The sequence below is a fragment of the Bombina bombina genome, chromosome 6 (genome assembly GCF_027579735.1).
Source record: "Bombina bombina isolate aBomBom1 chromosome 6, aBomBom1.pri, whole genome shotgun sequence".
NCBI lineage: Eukaryota > Metazoa > Chordata > Amphibia > Anura > Bombinatoridae > Bombina > Bombina bombina.
In genome coordinates, this window is record NC_069504.1 from 946,513,700 (window position 1) to 946,533,277 (window position 19,578).

Below are 19,578 nucleotides of genomic sequence, written 5' to 3' on the forward strand. Positions count from 1 at the left end.
AAGACTTGCTGACCAATATGTATGTATCAGCTCACAACATAACATCATGGGGTCAATTTATCAACCCTGTCAATGCATCTGTTTCCATGCGAGTCTTCAGGCTTCCCGAAAACAGGAGTTAAGAAGCAGCGGTCTTAAGACCACTGCTCCTTAACTTTTGGTCCACTTCTGAGGCAGCTGACAGCAATAAGCCCGAACGGATACAATCGGGTTGATTGACACCCCCTTTTAGCAGCCGATTGGCCATGAATGTGCAGGGGGCAGAATTGCACAAGCATTTCACGAGAAATGCTTGTGCAATAATAAAATTTATCGATGTCCGCTCAACATGTCCTTGCTTTAAAATCCTTTTCATTGCAGTAGTAATATAAACCTGATCAGATTTATTTATATTTTTTAACACTACTGTACAGTAAAAGGTTAAATATTCTGTTTTCTTTTACCTTGATGATGTAATATTTATTTTCATCACTAATTGCAAAAAAACACTTAAATAGCTAAAACAAAACTGCGTTAGCATGGGTTGTATACCATTGCATGTGTAAAGCAAATAAATGTAAAACCATATAATAATGCACCACTAAAAGGCTTGATAAAATAAAGGTACTGACGTGCAAATGTATCAACACTGTAGGTTTAACAAAATAAATATATAATCTGATTTGCTGTATGGTACAGACTAAATGTTTTTTTCATTTCCACTTTACAAAAAGAATGCAAATAAAATATAATCACATTTATTGCCTGCAACTGCTGTAATTTTATTTTTCTTCTCCAGAAAAGCTTTAGATGATCTTGAGATATCAGTTCAGGAGTTTATATAATACAAGCTAAAATGTACATTTTTTTGTATCTAACAAATATATATTTATTCTTTCATAAATCTATACAGTAACAAAAATAACATTAAAATAAAGAGTTCTACTTGCGCTATATAAGCTTCTGACTCTGGAAAGCTAATATTTTGGAAAAAATATAATAGGATGGCATTGATAGTTGATGGATTATGTGATTGCCTGATGAAAACAATGCAATTTAATTATGTCTGACACCTGACTCATGACACCTGATGTCTGACTTCTGACACCTGCGGCTCAAGCATGGAAACCTGCGGCGCCCATAGTTTCAGCTCACACAGCGAGCTATCACATATACGGCGCCGGCAGTTTCTAAAGTGCCGTAAGTCTGACAAACTAGCAATGTCCAGAAATCTGCGTAAGTACAAATTTCTGGAGTCGCCAGTGACTTACGGCACTTTAGAAACTGCCGCCTCCTACAAAAACTGACTAAAGTATTAAATCTCCCGCTACTGTCTAACACGCCTCCCAAACATAGCCCGACACGTATACCCCTCTATCCACAATCCCCCCTCTCACTCCTAACAATAAATACGTTAACCCCTAAACCGCCGCTCCCGGACCCCCCCACCACCTATATTAACTGTATCACCCCCTAATGTGAGCCCCCTACACCGCCGCCACCTATATAATATATTTAACCCCCTAATGTGAGCCCTCTACACCGCTGCCACCTATATTATATATCTAACCCCCCAATGTGAGCCCCCTACACAGCCGCTACCTACATTAACTATATTACCCCCTAATATGATCCCCCTACACCGCCACCACCTATATTATATATCTAACCCCTAATGTGAGCCCCCTACACCACCGCCACCTATATTATATATAAAATATTAAAAATGGCATCCCTTGAATTCCTATTGGCTGACTTGAGCCTTCAAATTCAAATCAGCGAATTGGATGAAAGCTACTTTAATTCTATTGGCTGATTTGAATAGCTAATAGAATAAGAGCTACTGTAATTCTATTGGCTGATTAGAATAACCAATAGAATTACAGTAGCTCTTATTCTATTGGCTATTCAAATCAGTCAATAGAATAAAAGTAGCTTTCATCCGATTGGCTTCTTTGAATTTGAATGCTCAAATCAGCCAATAGGAATTCAAGGGACGCCATTTTTAATCACGTACCTTGAATTCCTATTCAGTGTATGGCGGTGATCGTATGAAGAGGATCCTCCACGCTCCATGGCTCCGGTCTTCATTTCCAGCATCGCCGATCTTCAGTTCCTGCATCGCCGGTCTTCAGTTCTAGAGAGGACGGTCATCGGTCTTCAACTCCTCCGCTCCGCGCCGGCTGTTTCCTGGAAGAAGAAGAGGTCGCCGCCTGGAAGAAGACTTCTCCACCTGGAACAGGACCTTCTCCGCCGGTCTTCAGGACAGGTAAGGACCACTTGGGGGTTAGACTTAGGTTTTTATAAGGGGGGATAGGGTGGGTTTTAGAGTAGGGGTGTGTGGGTGGTGGGTTGTAATGGGGGGGTTTGTTCTTTTTTTTTGCAGGTAAAAGAGCTGATTACTTTGGGGCAATGCCCCACAAAAGGCCCTTTTAAGGGCTGGTAATAGAGCTGATTACTTTTTGTAATTTAGTTTAGGGTAGGGACATTTTTTTTATTTTGGGGGGCTTTGTTATTTTATTAGGGGTCTTAGATTAGGTGTAATTAGCTTAAAATTCTTGTAATCTTTTTTTATTTTTTGTAATTTAGTGGGGGTTTTTTTGTAATTTAGTTTTGTGTATTTAATTCTATTTTAGTTTAGATAACTGTAGTTTATTTAATTAATTTATTGATAGTGTAGGTGTATTTGTAACTAATGTTAGGATTTATTTTACAGGTAATTTGGTAATTATTTTAACTAGGTAGCTATTAAATAGTTATTAGATATTTAATAGCTATTGTACCTAGTTAAAATAAATACCAAGTTACCTGTAAAATAAATATAAACCCTAAAATAGCTACAATGTAATTATTAATTATATTGTAGCTATCTTAGGGTTTATTTTATAGGTAAATATTGAGATTTAAATAGGAATAATTTAGTTAATATTATTAATTTTATTTAGATTTATTTTAATAATAATAATTAAGTTAGGGGTGTTAGAGTTAGATAGGGTTATTATAGTTAATATATATATATATATATATATATATATATATATATATATATATATATATATATATATATAATATAATAACTATATTAACTATATCAACCACCCTCATATAATTAGGGTTAATATAGTTAATATATATAATATAATAACTATATTAACTATATTAACCCTAATATAATTTGGGTTAATATAGTTAATATAGATGGCGGCGGTGTAGGGGGTGTCAGATTATGGGTTAATCTATTTAATATAGGTGGTGGCAATGTAGGGGGATTAGATTAGGGGGTAATACATTTATTATAGGTGGCGGTGGTGTAGGGGGATTTAGATTAGAGGCAAAAGAGCTGATTACTTTGTGACAATGCCCCACAAAAAGCCCTTTTAAGGGCTGGTAAAAGAGCTGATTACTATGGGGAAATGCCCCGCAAAAAGCACTTTTAATGGCTGGCAATAGAGCTGTTACTTTGGGGCAATGCCACGCAAAAGGCCCTTTTAAGGGCTGGTAATAGAGCTGATTACTATAAGGGGATTAGATTAGGTGTTAATGTATTTAATATAGCTGGCGGCGGTGTAGGGGGATTAAATTAGGGGTTAATAAATTTAATACAGCTGGCGGCGGGGTAGGGGGATTAGATTAGAGTTAATAATTTTAATATAGCTGGCGGCGGGGTAGGAGCTCACATTAGGGGGTAGGTAATGTAGGTGGCGGCGGTGTAAGGGGCTCACATTAGGGGGTAGGTAATGTAGGTGGCGGCGGTGTAAGGGGCTCACATTAGGGGGTAGGTAATGTAGGTGGCGGCGGTGTAAGGGGCTCACATTAGGGGGTAGGTAATGTAGGTGGCAGCGGTGTAAGGGGCTCACATTAGGGGGTAGGTAATGTAGGTGGCGGCGGTGTAAGAGGCTCACATTAGGGGGTAGGTAATGTAGGTGGCGGCAGTGTAAGGGGCTCACATTAGGGGGTAGGTAATGTAGGTGGCGGCGGTGTAAGGGGCTCACATTAGGAGGTAGGTAATGTAGATGGCGGCGGGGTAGGGGCTCACATTAGGGGGTTATACATTTAATGTAGGTGGCGACGGGCCCATGAGTGGCGGTTTAGGGGTTAAATACTTTATTAGGGATTGCGGCGGGGGATCGCGGTTGACAGGTAGATAGACATTGCGCATGCGTTAGGTGTTAGGTTTTATTTAGCAGTTCGGGGTTGACAGGTAGATAGACATTGCGCATGCGTTAGGTGTTAGGTTTTATTTTGCAGGTAGTTTAGGGAGTTACGGGGCTCCAATACACAGCGTAAGGCTTACTACACCTGCAATTTGTGGCGAGGTGAAAATGGAGTAAGATTTCTCCATTTTCACCACATAAGTCCTTACGCTGTATATTGGATACCAAACGGCGCTGGTTAGTTTACCTGTCTATGGGCCAAAAAACTACGGCCGAAGGGAGAAATATACGAGCGTAACTTCTAGGTTATGCCGCATATAGGATACCAAACCAACGCAAAATTTGGCGTCGCCGGCTTTTGCGGGCAACGTTGCATATTGGATCGAGGCCTTAATGTCTGACACCTGAGTCCTGATACCTGATGTCTGACACCTGATGCCTGATTTCTGACACCTGATTTCTGACACCTGATACCTGATGTCTGACACGTGAGTCCTGATGTCTGACACAAGATGTCTGATACTTGATGTCTGATACCTGATGTCAGACACCTGATGTCAGACACCTGACACCTGATGCCAGACACCTGATACCTAATGTCAGACACCTGATACCTGATGTCTGACACCTGACTCCTGATATCTGACACCTGATGTCTGACTCCTGATGTTTGACACCTGTGTCTGATAACTGAGGTACAATGGAGTTTTCAATGAGGGAGTATGGAGTTTTAAAGGATGGAGAAGGGAGTTTTACAGGAGGGAGGAGAAAAGAGGGAGTTTTACAGGAGTTGTAAAGGATGGAGGTGGGAGTTTTACAGGAGGTAGCAGAAAGGAGGGAGTTTTGCAGGAGGGAGCATGGAGTTTTAAAGGATGGAGGAGGGAGTTTTGAAGGAGGGAGCAGGGATGTCCTGAAATGGACAAATATATAAGCTCATAGGAGCTCAGGAGCATGCAAATGTTTTTAGCACTCTATAGCATGTGTTTTGCCATGTTGTATTAGCAGTGTTATATATTGTTGCATACATTGCTACCGCTGAGTGCTAAGGACATGTGCATGCTCATGAACTCCTATGAGCCTACATAAAGCCTGCCTAGATTTATCTTCAACAAAGAATACCAAGAGAACAAACACATTTGGTAATAGAATAAATTGGAACATTGTCTAAATAAGTTCAGTTTGATATTTAGCAGAAATTAAAGATATAGTAAAGTCAAAATTAAACTTTAATGATTCAGCTAAAGCATGCAATATTAATGTCCTTTTAAGACATAGCTTTCACCATATAATTATAAGGCAAAGTTACCACACATTACATGGCTGCACAACCTGATTCACTCCAACAAACTCACAAAACTCACTTTCTATACCAAACCAACTCTCAGTTGTTTATCTCCAAGTGCTCACACACATGAAGCAACATGCCCCTTGCCTGGAAAATCTGGCATTTGCAATATCAAATAAACTCCCTTATAAAGATTGTAGGGATGGGCGAATATTTCTAAAAATTAGAATTTTCGTTTTGAATTTTTTTAAAAAAAAATCAAAAATATTTGTTTGAATAATAGAATGTTTAGCTATGTATTCATTCAATTTCAAAATAGTATTTCTAGTCTACAACTGTGTTTAATAAATGTAATATTTGAATTTGAATGCTACATTCGAATGTCACATTAGAATTTGAAATAGTATTTCTAGTCTAATACTATGTTTTAAATGTAATATTTGAATTTGAATGTGACATTCGAATTTGAATGTGACATTCGAATTCGAAATAGCATTTCTAGTCTAATACTGTGTTTTCTAAATGTAATATTTGAATTTGAATGTGACATTCGAATTTGAATGTAACATTCAAATTCGAAATAGTATTTCTAGTTTACAACTGTGTTTAATAAATGTGATATTCAAATTTGAATGTGATATTCAAATTCGAAATTGTGTTTCTAGTCTACAATTGTGTTTTATAAATGTAATATTCAAATTTGAATGTGACATTGAATTCAAAAGTGACATTCGAAAACTGTAAATAACATTTGAAATCGAATTTTTAAGAATATTCATTCTTATCAACATTCTATTATGTAAATCGAATTTCTACAATAACATTCATTCTAACATTTGAATTTGAATATAAACACATTCACCCATCCCTAAAAGATTGTGAAGCACTCAAACTACAAAGAACTGATAATGATAATAGCTGCCAAACAAATTTTGTGAGGCATTTAAACATTGGAGTTGTTTAGGCTTTCTTTGTTTTTTTAACTTTTTGTTTTTTTGTTATTATATATTGTAAACAAATAGTCACCATGTTAATTATTTAATTTCAATAATTTATTTTTTTGCTGGTAAAATATTTTTTATAGCTGTTTTATGTAGACAAATGCTTGCAGAAACATTTCATCAAAGTTCAAGAAATAATGAAACCTTTTAAAGGGAATTAAAAATAGGTAACATTGGATAACTATACAAGTAAAGTTTTAAGTGATGATTCTAAGCTCAACTTGTATTTCAGGAGATACATTATTTGAATTTTAGATGCTCTGGTAGGAGATTTCTCCATAATACTCTTTTCAGCACTTGGCTGTTCTGCTGTATTTCTCAGGATCATTGTAAAACATTGATGTGTGATATTTTTATGTTAAATGTATATACAGATTTTGTAACAAATCTAATAAAACAAATTATTTAATTAATTAATTAATTAATTAACATTTTTAATGAATTTATTGATTTCTTCTACAGTGGATTTTTTTCTTTCCTATCCCCCTCGATGAGGATTGCCTATTGCAACTATCGACATTTTTTTTAAGGAATGTACAATCAATCTTTTTATTTTTTTTTTCTGCTGTGGCTTGAATGTCTTTTTTTCCCAGCAACCTCACAATTATAAAACATATTTTTTTGCTTCAATAGCATTATTATTTGAAGCAAAAAAATAACATAATAATAATAATGTTATTGTTATTATTATTATTATTATTATTATTATTATACTTCCTCTCAGGTCTTTTAGCATAAAATATTTCTCTTGAGAATACATTTCGGGCCAGATTTTAAATGGAGTCCCACCTGAGTGTTAATTGCGCTAATTTGTTGGGTTGTGCTGGTATTATGCGTTGAAAGTAAACAGTTTTTGCTATTGTGCTAACCCGACAACTGCAAAAATCAGAGGTTAGAATATTGAGTGCGTTTTTACATATTCCTCCATAGAAGTCAATGAAGAAAAAAACTAAAAAAAAAACCTAACATCTTACTCAATCACATATTCTCATTTGCGCTAACCCGACATAAAAATATGAACATTTCATATTCCAATGTTCTTTACATAACAGAATATGTTCCATTTATTCATAAATGCACATTTCTATATATACCTAATGATATTTTGGTAATATATATATATCTATACCTATATATATATTCATGATTATACTGTATATAGGTATAGATACATACAGATATAAGTAGGAATATTTATTAAGAAATACATAGAACATATTCTGCTATGTGCAGGACATTGTAATGTGTAATATTTACAGTAATTACATAGTTAAAAATGAATATTGCATAAATATGTGTTTACATGTTTTCATCTACTTAACGGCAAAGGGCTCCAATGCTCTTAAATATATGTCTATATATGTATACATATGCATTTATGTTTTATATGTGTATATTTGTCTATAAATACATATTTACACATATAAAGACATAAATACATATGTACACATATATAGACACACACGCACATATGTACAGTATATACATATACATACATTTACATCTTTAGAGATATATATGTATGTGTCTCAATGTTAAAGCCCTTTGCCTGACTTTTTTTTTCTAACACCTGAGACCTCCTATCTTTGAGCCTTTATAACTTTTGTGTGCAATATGTTTTTTTTAATCATTTTTATTAGATGGTGTTATTATGTGTGTAAGTGTACTTTGTGATGTGTTTTTGATGTGTTTTAATTTCACAAAACAGTTAACTAGAGCTCTGAAGTTGAGTTAATCATTCTAGCTTAAATCGTGATTGAACACACGTGATTACGTTTACTTTCCACTCCTAATACGAGCAGTAAGCCTGATGTGCACAAACTCTCGCAATATACCCCTTATCACTTGGGCACCAACCTTTGTGCTCCACTCATAATATGGCCCTTAATAAGGAATACATTTTCATCAAAATTACATTTTTCTTTGTCTCTTTTGTAGAGTTGCAAAGAATACTGGCTTTGCATTTGATGTTATTGGTTTGGCTCTTTATTATCCCTACTGTCCTCTGAAGGTAGATAATTGTAGACTTGGGTTTATACAAAGTATTTTCTTCTGTTTTTTATTCCCCATATTAAGGAACATCCTTCCATACCACCCATGATTCTTTAAGAAGAATCATTTCTACTACTCCTAAATTCGAATGCATTATTGCTAATTCTGTTTTTGATAAATCATGTCTTCCTTCAACTCTTGCTTACTCTACCCTCATTCACTCTTCCAGTCATGCCCCAAATAAACCGGGGAAAAACTATATATCTCACAGACAGCTGCACAACTTTCAGGGACTCAGGCAGTAAACCCCAGACAAGAATGGGTGGAAAGTCCAAAGGGAAAATATATATATTTTTGAGTCTTCAATAAAACTGGCTAATTACTTCATGTCCGCTCTGTGAGTACCTTTGTTTTCTTTGTGATTTTCCACTTAGTGTGGAGGAGAAAACTTTATATACTGTGGAAGAACTGAAGCAGTAGTCAAGGATTTTCAATATACTCAAACCCCATTTATAGGACCAGTGCCTCCTTATCAAATACACAGTTATTTACTGTATCTACATGACATTAAGATGTATAAAGATGTGTATGTATGTATACAGAAAGGGAATATAAAAGTGTCATATTAGATAGCTGCATTTATACATAAATGTACATATGCATTATTGTTATTGGTTATTTGTAGAGCGCCAACAGATTCCACAGCGCTATAAACAAATGCGGAGTACAACAGAACATTTATATGGATTAAACGGGTAGAGGGCCCTGCCAAGAGTCACTCTGTTGTAGTCAGATCTTAAGAAGGTGATCTTCAAACAGCTGGACTCTTAGGCTTACATGCTGAGGGGGTTCAGAGAATAGCAATGGAGGAGAGGAACTGGTATAAAGAAAGGTTAGTGCAGGTTGTATGCATCCCTGAACAGTAGAGTCTTTAGGGAGCACTTGAAGCTTTCAAAACTAGGGGAGAGTCTTGTGGAGCAAGGCAGAGAGTTCCACAAGATGGGAGCCAGTCTGGAGAAGTTCTGTAAATGGGAGTGTGAGGAGGTAACAAGAGAGGAAGAGAGTAGGAGGTCATGTGCAGAGTGAAGTGGACGGGAGGGAGAGTATCTGGAGACAAGGTCTGAGATATAGGGGGGGGCAGTGCAGTTGAGGGCTTTATATGTCAGAGCGAGAATTTTGAATTTAACCTCTGAAGGAAAATTAAAAGAAAAAAGGCATAGGTGTGAAAATAAGCTTACCTGTGTGCCTTTGTATAAAGAGTGTGGAATAATAAATGTAAGTAACCATATGAAAGTATAAAGCATTTAAAAATATTGGAAATGTGTCAAGAACCCAGAGTCAGCACTTAGTCCAGTATTAAAATGTTGAAGTACATAATCATTTTCATTTTAAATGTTTTTTTTTTTCCAGGGTGTTTTTGAAGTTGCCTCTGAGAATCTTGATTTTGAGGTTTTGTATGGAGTGGTCAGATTCAGTGAAATAGTGACCAAAGGGAGTGCAGTGTTTTGTTTCACAGTGATCTTTGATTGAGTGTCCGTGCAAGTTCACAAGTTCATCTGAAGGTGACATTTTTGACTTGTTTCTCCACTGTAAAATCCCACTTCACTTGCAGTGCAATGTATCATGTATATCACATTTGCAGATATACATGAATATGAACCTTTAATATTATAAAATGTATTGCTGTGATATGTTGTGCTTTTTTAACAAATATGTTGACATTGTTTGCTTAGAGGTTATTATCCATTTCTTGGTGCCATTCTAAGGGGTAAATTTATCATATGTCGGGCAACTCATGTCCGTCCGACATCACTAAATACATACAGCATACGCTGAAAGGTGGCTGAAAGGTCTTACGACCGCTGCTTCTTAACTTATGCTTCCGGCAAGCCAGAAACTATGGGTGTAGAAAGCAGCATCCGCTGCTTATCAAATCTGCCCCTAAGTGTTCTCTTTCTCAAGGGGTAGTTTTCTGTGTACCAGTTTCTGTTTTAGGTTACATGGTTGTCTAAATACCAGGATTGGAGGTTGAGGAAATAATTTTTTTTTAATGTGTGGGATCCTCTACAAATAGTGGCTATAAGTATTTTATAATGTTTCATATCCTGTCTATGCTAAACACCTTATCATGCTGTCCAAATCATTGGAACAAAAATACTACAAAAGAAGGGAAATAAATAATAAACAAAATAACACAGCCCTCAATACCCAACATGAACATATATAACAATACAAGGAGAAAAAATGTATCACGTATCCCACTAGTAGTCAAATACAAACTTGCTCTAGAGTGGATACACAAAATCATTAAATACTTGGGGGCATATCTATCAAGCTCTGAATGGAGCTTGACACCCCGTGTTTCTGGTGAGCCTGCAAGCTCGCTACAAACAGCAGTTATGAAGCAGCGGTCTAAAGACCGCTACTCCATAACCTGTCCGCCTGAGCAGGCGGACAGAGATCGCCGGAATTCAACCCGATCGAGTACAATCGGGTTGATTGACACCCCCCTGCTGAGTCTGCAGGGGGCAGCGTTGCACCAGCAGCTCACAAGAGCTGCTGGTGCAATGCTGAATACGGAGAGCGTATTGCTCTCCGTATTCAGCGAGGTCTGGTGGACCTGATCTGCACTGTCAGATCAGGTCCGACATACCTTTGATAAATATCCCCCTTGTACTCTGCTGCTCACTGGCTGACAAAGAAAACTCCCACAGATGAAAATGTGTTCAACACAGGAACACTAGTTTTTAACACAAAACTCTGTACTACATGGTGAGACATTTTATTTTAGATATAACAGAGGAAAATGTTAAGTATGATATGCTTCAACCTTTCTGTCTGTCGGTCTGTTTATCTATCTATCTACTGATCTACTTCTTGCAGCTTCACATAATGGTATTTACATAATACTGAAATTACTCCTGTCTGAATAAGTATTCTGATTTATCTAAAAAATAAATTACTTATTCCCAATATAATATAAAAAAATAAAAACTGTCCATCCTATAAACTGTAGATTCCAGACCCTTCAACTTGTTTCATAGTGATTGCTTAATTTCCACAGGTGCACATTTAAAACTCAAATAGCCAAGGCAAGGGGCATGTCCTTGAGATGCAAAACAATGCAATGCAAAACAAAGCAACCCTTTTACTGTCATTGTATTAACTCTGTTAACAAAGAAAACTTCTTACAGTGACAATAATATATGTCACCAACAGTACACAAAGCCACTCATTTACAAACAAGAACCCCCAACTTTACTATTCTTGTTAACTGAAAAAGGGACATGAAACCCAAACATTTTCTTTAATGATTTAGAAATAGCCTGTCAATTTAAATAGCTTTCTAATTTACTTCTATTATAAAATGTCCTTCATTCTATTGGTATCTTTTGTTGAAAAGCATGGGACGTAAGATCAGGAGCATGCATGCGGCTGGAGCACTATATGACAGCAGTTTTGCAAGAATGTCATCCATTTGTAAGATCACTAGATGCCAGAACTATTTTCTACCATGCACTGCACCAGACACCTACCTATGTATATCTTCAACAAAGAATGTCATGGAAAGTAAGGCAATTGGAAAATAAATAAAATTAGAAACATTTTTAAAATAGTATGCTCTGTCTAAATTTACAAAATATTTTTTTGGGGTTTCATATCCCTTTAAGGTCTACCTTAGAACCAATCCCAGTTATTGTAAAAAATTAGTAGAATGTGTTCTTCCTTGACCCTACATATATCAATACCAGTGGTATAAAAACTAGAAATCTGGAAGGAATGATTCTTATAAGAAAATATAGAAAATATAGAAAAAACTTCAGACACTTGCTAAGGTATAATTCATCCCCAAAGAAGCACACATTTATATAAACAGCTCTCAGAATATTGCTGCATGTAACATTGCACTAGATATTTTATAAAGAGTTTCTTGTGCCACATTATAGGATGAAATATACCAAATATTTATACAAAAATGCAAACACAAAAAACATACTTAACAATGCAAAATAAGTACTTCCCCTTTTTTTTTTAATAAATAATTTCAATAATACTGCTAGATTAGCCTTTTAAGTATGGCAGAAACTACATACACTAAGCAAACAGTCAGCTAAGGTCCAAATAATACAATTATTCATCCAAATGTAGTTAAAACAATAAATAAAATGTGTGTAGAGTAACTGATTTAAATATTTCAATACAAATGTGTCATCTTAATTTCATTATTTGACTGACTTCAAAAGAATTATTTAAAGACGTGCTGTTCTTCATGTGAATACAAATAAATATTGAGCTCAGCTTGTTAATGAAAATAAATTAAAAATATATTATTTTTGAACTGTTGCAGAAATCTATTTAAAGGACCAATCAATGCAGTAGAACTGCATAATTAACAAGTGTATAATAAATAGACAATGTAATACCCTACTCTGAATTTCATATAAGCTGTGCATTTTGTTTCTAATTTTTTTTAATTTTCTTCCATTTTCTGGCCCCCTGTATCATGTGACAAGACATCAGCATATAACACGGGTGTATCATGTGACAAGACATCAGCATATAACACGGGTGTATCATGTGACAAGACATCAGCATATAACACGGGTGTATCATGTGACAAGACATCAGCATATAACACAATTAAAAAAGTGTTTGTGCACTAAATCCTCAGTAAGAAATGTTAAATTCAGACCCCTTTCTGACAGCCATAATCGGAATAACCAGCCAAGAGTAGTGTAAATACGGACTTACTGTTCATCTTCATATGTTTCGTGTCCACGCTGCAAACACTTGCTGAGAATGTATCCGGGTCAGAGGGTCATCGGCTCCTTGCTTGAACTAGAAAGCCCTATGGGAAAACAGTCCTAGACAATCCTCACATAGTATCGAAAATCCAGACCGGCTCTTCTAGTAAAAAGTTAAATTTATTTCAGTATATTAAAATACACAGCACAAAACAATAAAACGGCTGCATGTGCACCTACAAGTATAAATAAGAAAAATAAAAAAAGGAGAGGTTCGGTACATCTTACACCTGACGCGTTTTGGTAGTACCCGTAATAATAATATGAGTTGAATATGAGTTGAAATAAATTCAACTTTTTACTAGAAGAGCTGGTCTTGGTTTTCGCTCCTATGTGAGGATTGTCTAAGACATCAGCATATCACAGGCTAGTATATGTATACTCTGTAAACTTGTGCACATGCCCAGTAGGATCTCGTTCCCCAGAAAATGTTCATATAAAAAGACTGTGCAAAATTTGATAATGGGAGTAAATTGGAAAGTGTCTTAAAACTGCATGTGTCTTTAAAAGGACAGTCTACACCAGAATTTTTATTGTTTTGAAAGATAGATAATCCCTTTATTACCCATTTCCCAGTTTTGCATAACCAACACAGTTATAATAATATACTTTTAACCTCTGTGATTATCTTGTATCTAAGCCTCTGCAAACTGACCCTTTTTTCAGTTCTTTTGACAGACTTGCAGTCTAACCAATCAGTGCCTGCTCCCAGATAACTTCACGTGCACGAGCACAGTGTTATCTATATGAAATACGTGAACTAACACCCTCTAGTGGTGAAAAACTGTTAAAATGCAATCTGAAAGAGGTGGGCTTCAAGGTCTAAAAAATTAGCATATGAACCTCCTAGGTTAAGCTTTCAACTAAGAATACCAAGAGAACAAAGCAAAATTGGTGATAAAAGTAAATTGGAAAATTGTTTAAAATTACATGCTCTATCTGAATCATGAAAGTTTATTTTGGTATAGACTGTCCCTTTAAGGCTATTTAATTTGAATATATTATTTATAATATTTTATAAATATTAAAGGAACAGCAAGGACAATACATGTAAAATTAAACAATCTTGATTTAGAAACAGCATGCAATAAAAAGAGGAATTCTATTATTATCAAATTAGCTTTGTTCTTTTGGTATCCTTTGTTGATTGTAAACTTTGGCCAGCTAATAGGAACTCAGAAGCATGCACATTATTGCAAACACTGTTGTCACTGAGTGCCGAAGAGACGTACTGCCTATGAGCAAGCCTAGAATTGCTCTTTATTAAAGCATACCAAAACATCAGAGCTAATTTGATAAAATATGTAAATTGTAATATATTTTAAAACTGTATCTAAACAATGAACATTTAATTTAGATTGGACTGTCCCTTTAATAGACATTCTAAAACAATTTACCACAGTTTTTTTGGCAAAGCTAAAATGTTCCAGCAAATCAAGATGAGTTTAGGGATACAAAAGTTTGCTAATGTGTTTTGGTTGTGGCCAGTTATAGATGAATAAATTGGCATATGCTCTGTTCTTAGCAATCACTGGGTAGAATGGTGCAGGGTGAGATACATATAACAATATCAAATGGACAAAAAAATGTATTACTTGTATATGAAATGAAGAAGTACTGCAAAAAGAATTGTATGTAAAAAAAAAAGTTTAGATATAATTAACACTATTGTTTTGTTAGCATCATTTACAAGGTTTTGCAAATTAGTGTCAGTGGAAAAGCCTGATGAAACTCATGTTTCTTATCTCTTTTGTTGTGGCCATTTTGGGACATGTATGTGTGAGCCATTGGTCTCATTTAAGGAATAACTGTATAGAATGTTGCAGGGGGACAAACATTCTAACATACTTTCTTATGATATATATATTCTAGTCTTTCTAGAAGCAGAGGAATACACTTTGTTTTCAGAGGTATTTCACAATAAAAGCAAGTAAAATGAATAATTAATTTACATAGCAATCTTGTTGTAATTTCCTTATATATTTTTTCAGTGGGGGATTCCATTTTGAGATGAGTGTCTCTTTAAGTCATTATGTAATGGAGAACAACTGCTTTAAATGAGAAAACAACAACATCATTTTACTAATTAAAGGGACATGAAACCCAAATGTTTTCTTTCATGATTCAGATAGTGCATACAATTTTTAACATCTTTCTAATTTACTTCTATTATCTATTTTTCTTCATTCTCTTGGTATCCTTTGCTGAAAAGTATTTTTAGGTAGACTCAGGAGTTGGAAGCTCTCGGCTGATTGGTAGCTGCACATATAAACATCTTGTGATTGTATTACCAATGTGTTCAACAACAAGCTCCCAATAGTGAACTGCTGCACCTTCAATAAAGGATACTAAGAGAATAAAGTAAATTTGATAACAGAAGTAAAATGCAAAGTTGTTTAAAAATGCACCCTCTATAACTCTATAACTCTTTCAGAAGGCCTTATGATAAAAAAAATGCTGGCATAGAGATAAATCTCACAAAATCCAAAGGCGTTTTTTTTTCAAATTTATTGTGTATCTTTTTCACATTCAGAACCCTACATAGCTAGATAAACAGCCCTCTAACTGAAATTTGCCTTCATAAAATTGTTTGAGGGACCTCACAATACTGATGAGACATCTTAGATAATCTAATCAGAGTGGAAAGCTATAGATCATCAGATGCATAGGCCCATATTTATCAAGCTCCGTGTTTCTGGCGAGTCTACAGACTCGCCAGAAACACCAGTTATGAAGCAGCGGTCCAAAGACCGCTGCTCCATAACCTGTCCGCCTGCTCTGAGCAGGCGGACAGACATCGCCATAAATCAACCCGATCGAGTACGATCGGGTTGATTGACACCCCCCTGCTGGCAGCCGATTGGCCGCAAGTCTGCAGGGGGCGGCGTTGCACCAGCAGCTCTTGTGAGCTGCTGGTGTAATGCTGAATACGGAGAGTGTATTGCTCTCCGTATTCAGCAAGGTCTGGTGGACCTGATCCGCAATGTATTGAAATCTATACATCAATGTCACTCACAACTGATACTCAAAATAAGCTACAGATACTAAACCAAAAAATGGAGGATTATTTATTGCTATTGGCCAAGAGAAGATAAGCTCGATTGCCTCTTCATAGCCCATCAAGTGTTTGCATTCAAACTGATTTTTCAATTCTGGCTTTAAAACATGGTTATGGAATGGATTGAGTACGTATGCATGGTCTTGACTGCACTCAGAATACACTAGATGCATTTACCAAAGCATGGAAAGTGCTTTAAAACTGAGTTCAAATCAACTGAAACAGAGAGCTTAACCCATAGCAGATTAAGTGACTATGTCTACCTCTTTCAGTGTATGTTAGGATGTGAGTGGAGTTAGGATGTGCCTAGAAAGATAGAAACTGACACAGCAAATTGAGTAGTAAAATACATGGGATAACATTACAAGGATTAGCTGAATTTGGAATTTTGACATTTGTTCACCAATTGTTATTTATATGTATCCCTTCATATTCATTATTTCATGCAATTTTTTTTTCTTTAAAACAATTGCAACCTCTCCAGTATTTATTCTAATGTTAGCATTTTAATATCAAATTTTACTTTCAGGTATTGAATCTTAAAGTTTAAATACTGAATGTAAATATTTTATTTGAATATTATCATACTATGAAAATCAAGTGTCAAATATATCTGAATTTTCAAATATCACATTTGGGGCCCGATTACAAATGGAGAACTATTTAGCGCTTACACTAGAGCGCTAATTGCGCTAGAAGTAAACTTTTTGCGCTTGTCGGGTTGCGATGGTATTACGAGTTGAAAATAAAAAGTTTGTGCTCTCGCGCTAGCCTGAAAAGCACAAACAGCTTACTTTTAGCGCAATTAGACTATTGCGTAAACAATAACCTCTTCCCCCATAAAAAGTCAGTGGAAAAAACCTTACTTGCACGCAAACCCAATGGCATGTTCTCATATGCTCATACCCAATCGCATATTCAAATATGCGCATACCCAATTGCATATTCTAGTGTGCTCATACCCAATGACATATTCTAATATGGGCATACCTGAAATGAAAACATGAATATGTTACATTCAAATGTTTTTTACAAAGCAGAATATGTTCTATTTATTCATAAATACATATTTCTACATATATCTGATGGAATTTAGGTACAATAATATATCTACACCTATAAATATACATGATTGTATATAGGTATATACAGGAATATTGCTTTAAAAATACATAGATCATATTCTGCTATGTAAAGAACTTTGGAATGTATAATACTTACAGTAAATACACACTATAACACTTTATTAAATATGAATATTGCATAAATATGCTTTTACATGTTTTCATTTACTTAAAGGGACAGTCAAGTCCAAAAAAAAACCTTTAATGATTCAAATAGGGCATGTAATTTTAAACAATTTTCCAATTTACTTTTATCACCAATTTTGCTTTGTTCTCTTGGTATTATTAGTTGAAAGCTAAACCTAGTTTTATATGCTAATTTCTTAGACCTTGAAGACTGCCTCTAATCTGAAAGCATTTTGACAGATTTTCACCACTAGAGGGCATTAGTTCATGTGTTTCATATAGATAACATTTAGCTCACGCACGTAAAGTTACCTAGGAGTGAACACAGATTGGCTAAAATGCAAGTCTGTCAAAAGAACTGAAATAAGGTAGCAGTTTGCAGAGGCTTAGATTCAAGGTAATTGCAGAGGTAAAATGTGTATTATTATTAGGGATGGGCGAATGTTTTGCAACATTCAAAAAAATGAAACAAATTTTAACACATTCATTCGTTCGGTTTCGAATTTTACAATTACATTCGAAAATATTTGTTTAAAAAAATTCAAATTTATATATGTTATAGTATTTCTAATGCTTTCTTTAAATGTAATATTCAAACTATGCAATATTCGAATTCGAAAAATTCAAATTGATATGTTTGTAATAGTATTTCTAATGCTTTCTTTAAATGTAATATTCAAATTATGCAATATTCTATATAGAAACTTTCAAATTGATATATTTGAATCTATTATGTTTCAATTTACTAGATTCCCTCCCTACCACATGAACTATTTAACTTCTGAATAGTATTTGTTAAATAGAATGTTAAATTCGATATTTCGAATGTGCACATTCAATTTAATTATAAATATTCGAATTCGAAAAGGACATTCGAAAACTGTAAATAGCATTCGCTTATAGAATTTTTAAGAAAATTTGTTCTTATCAACATTCGGATTTATAATTCGAATTTCGGTAATAACATTCATTCTAACATTCGAATTCGGAAATTTACACATTCGCCCATCCCTAATTATTATAACTGTGTTGTTTATGCAAAACTGGGGAATGGGTAATAAAGGGATTATCTATCTTTTTAAACAATAACAATTCTGGTGTTGACTGTCCCTTTAACTGCAAAGGGCTCCAATGTACTTATCTAAATGTTTGTGTGTACATATGCATTTATGTGTTTATTTATGTATATATGTCTGTAAATACATATATACAAATATAAATACATAAATACACATGTACACACATATATATACACAAACATACATATACATCTTTAGAGATTTACATGTATGCATCTTTATGTTAACGTCCTTTGCCTGCCTTTTTTTTACTAACACATGAGATTTCATACCTTTGAGCCCTTATAACTTTTTTGTGCAATATGTTTTTTTTAATCATTTTTGATAGTGTTATTATGAGTGTAACTATACTTTGTAATGTGGTTTTAATGTGTTTTGTGACACTTTTTATTTTCGCAAAACAGTTAACCACAGCTCTGAAGTCACGATAATCATTCTAGTGTAAATTGTAATTGCGCTCATGCAATAGCATTTACTTTCAACACCTAATATGAGTGCAATTTAACCTGTGCGCAAACTATCACAAAAACCCAAACGTTTTTTTTTCTACTTGTAATCTACCCCTTGGTATTTAAATATTATATTTGCCAAAGGGAAAAAAGTAACAGTTTATTTTTCTAAAACATTTGTTTTTAATATTTGGCAAGTGTTCAACATTTAGAATGAACAAATGGGGCCAGTAGTTGTTACTTTAATGTTAGTGCAAAAGTATTTACCCATTCCTTAACATTACCAGTTATTGGGGATCTTGAGAGTCAATCTCATTGATCGATGTCTGCAAATATAATGAATGTTATTTATTAAAGTGGAGATTGCCACAGTGTGCACAGCTCTTTTGTTAGACATAACCTTCCAATATGGGACAAGGTCAAGGATAATTTGTTTTGAAAACATGGGAATAGAAGGTAATCTACATATTATTGTTAGATTATGTGTGCTCCGATTTCATAAAAACCCTCAACACAGTAAATCAAT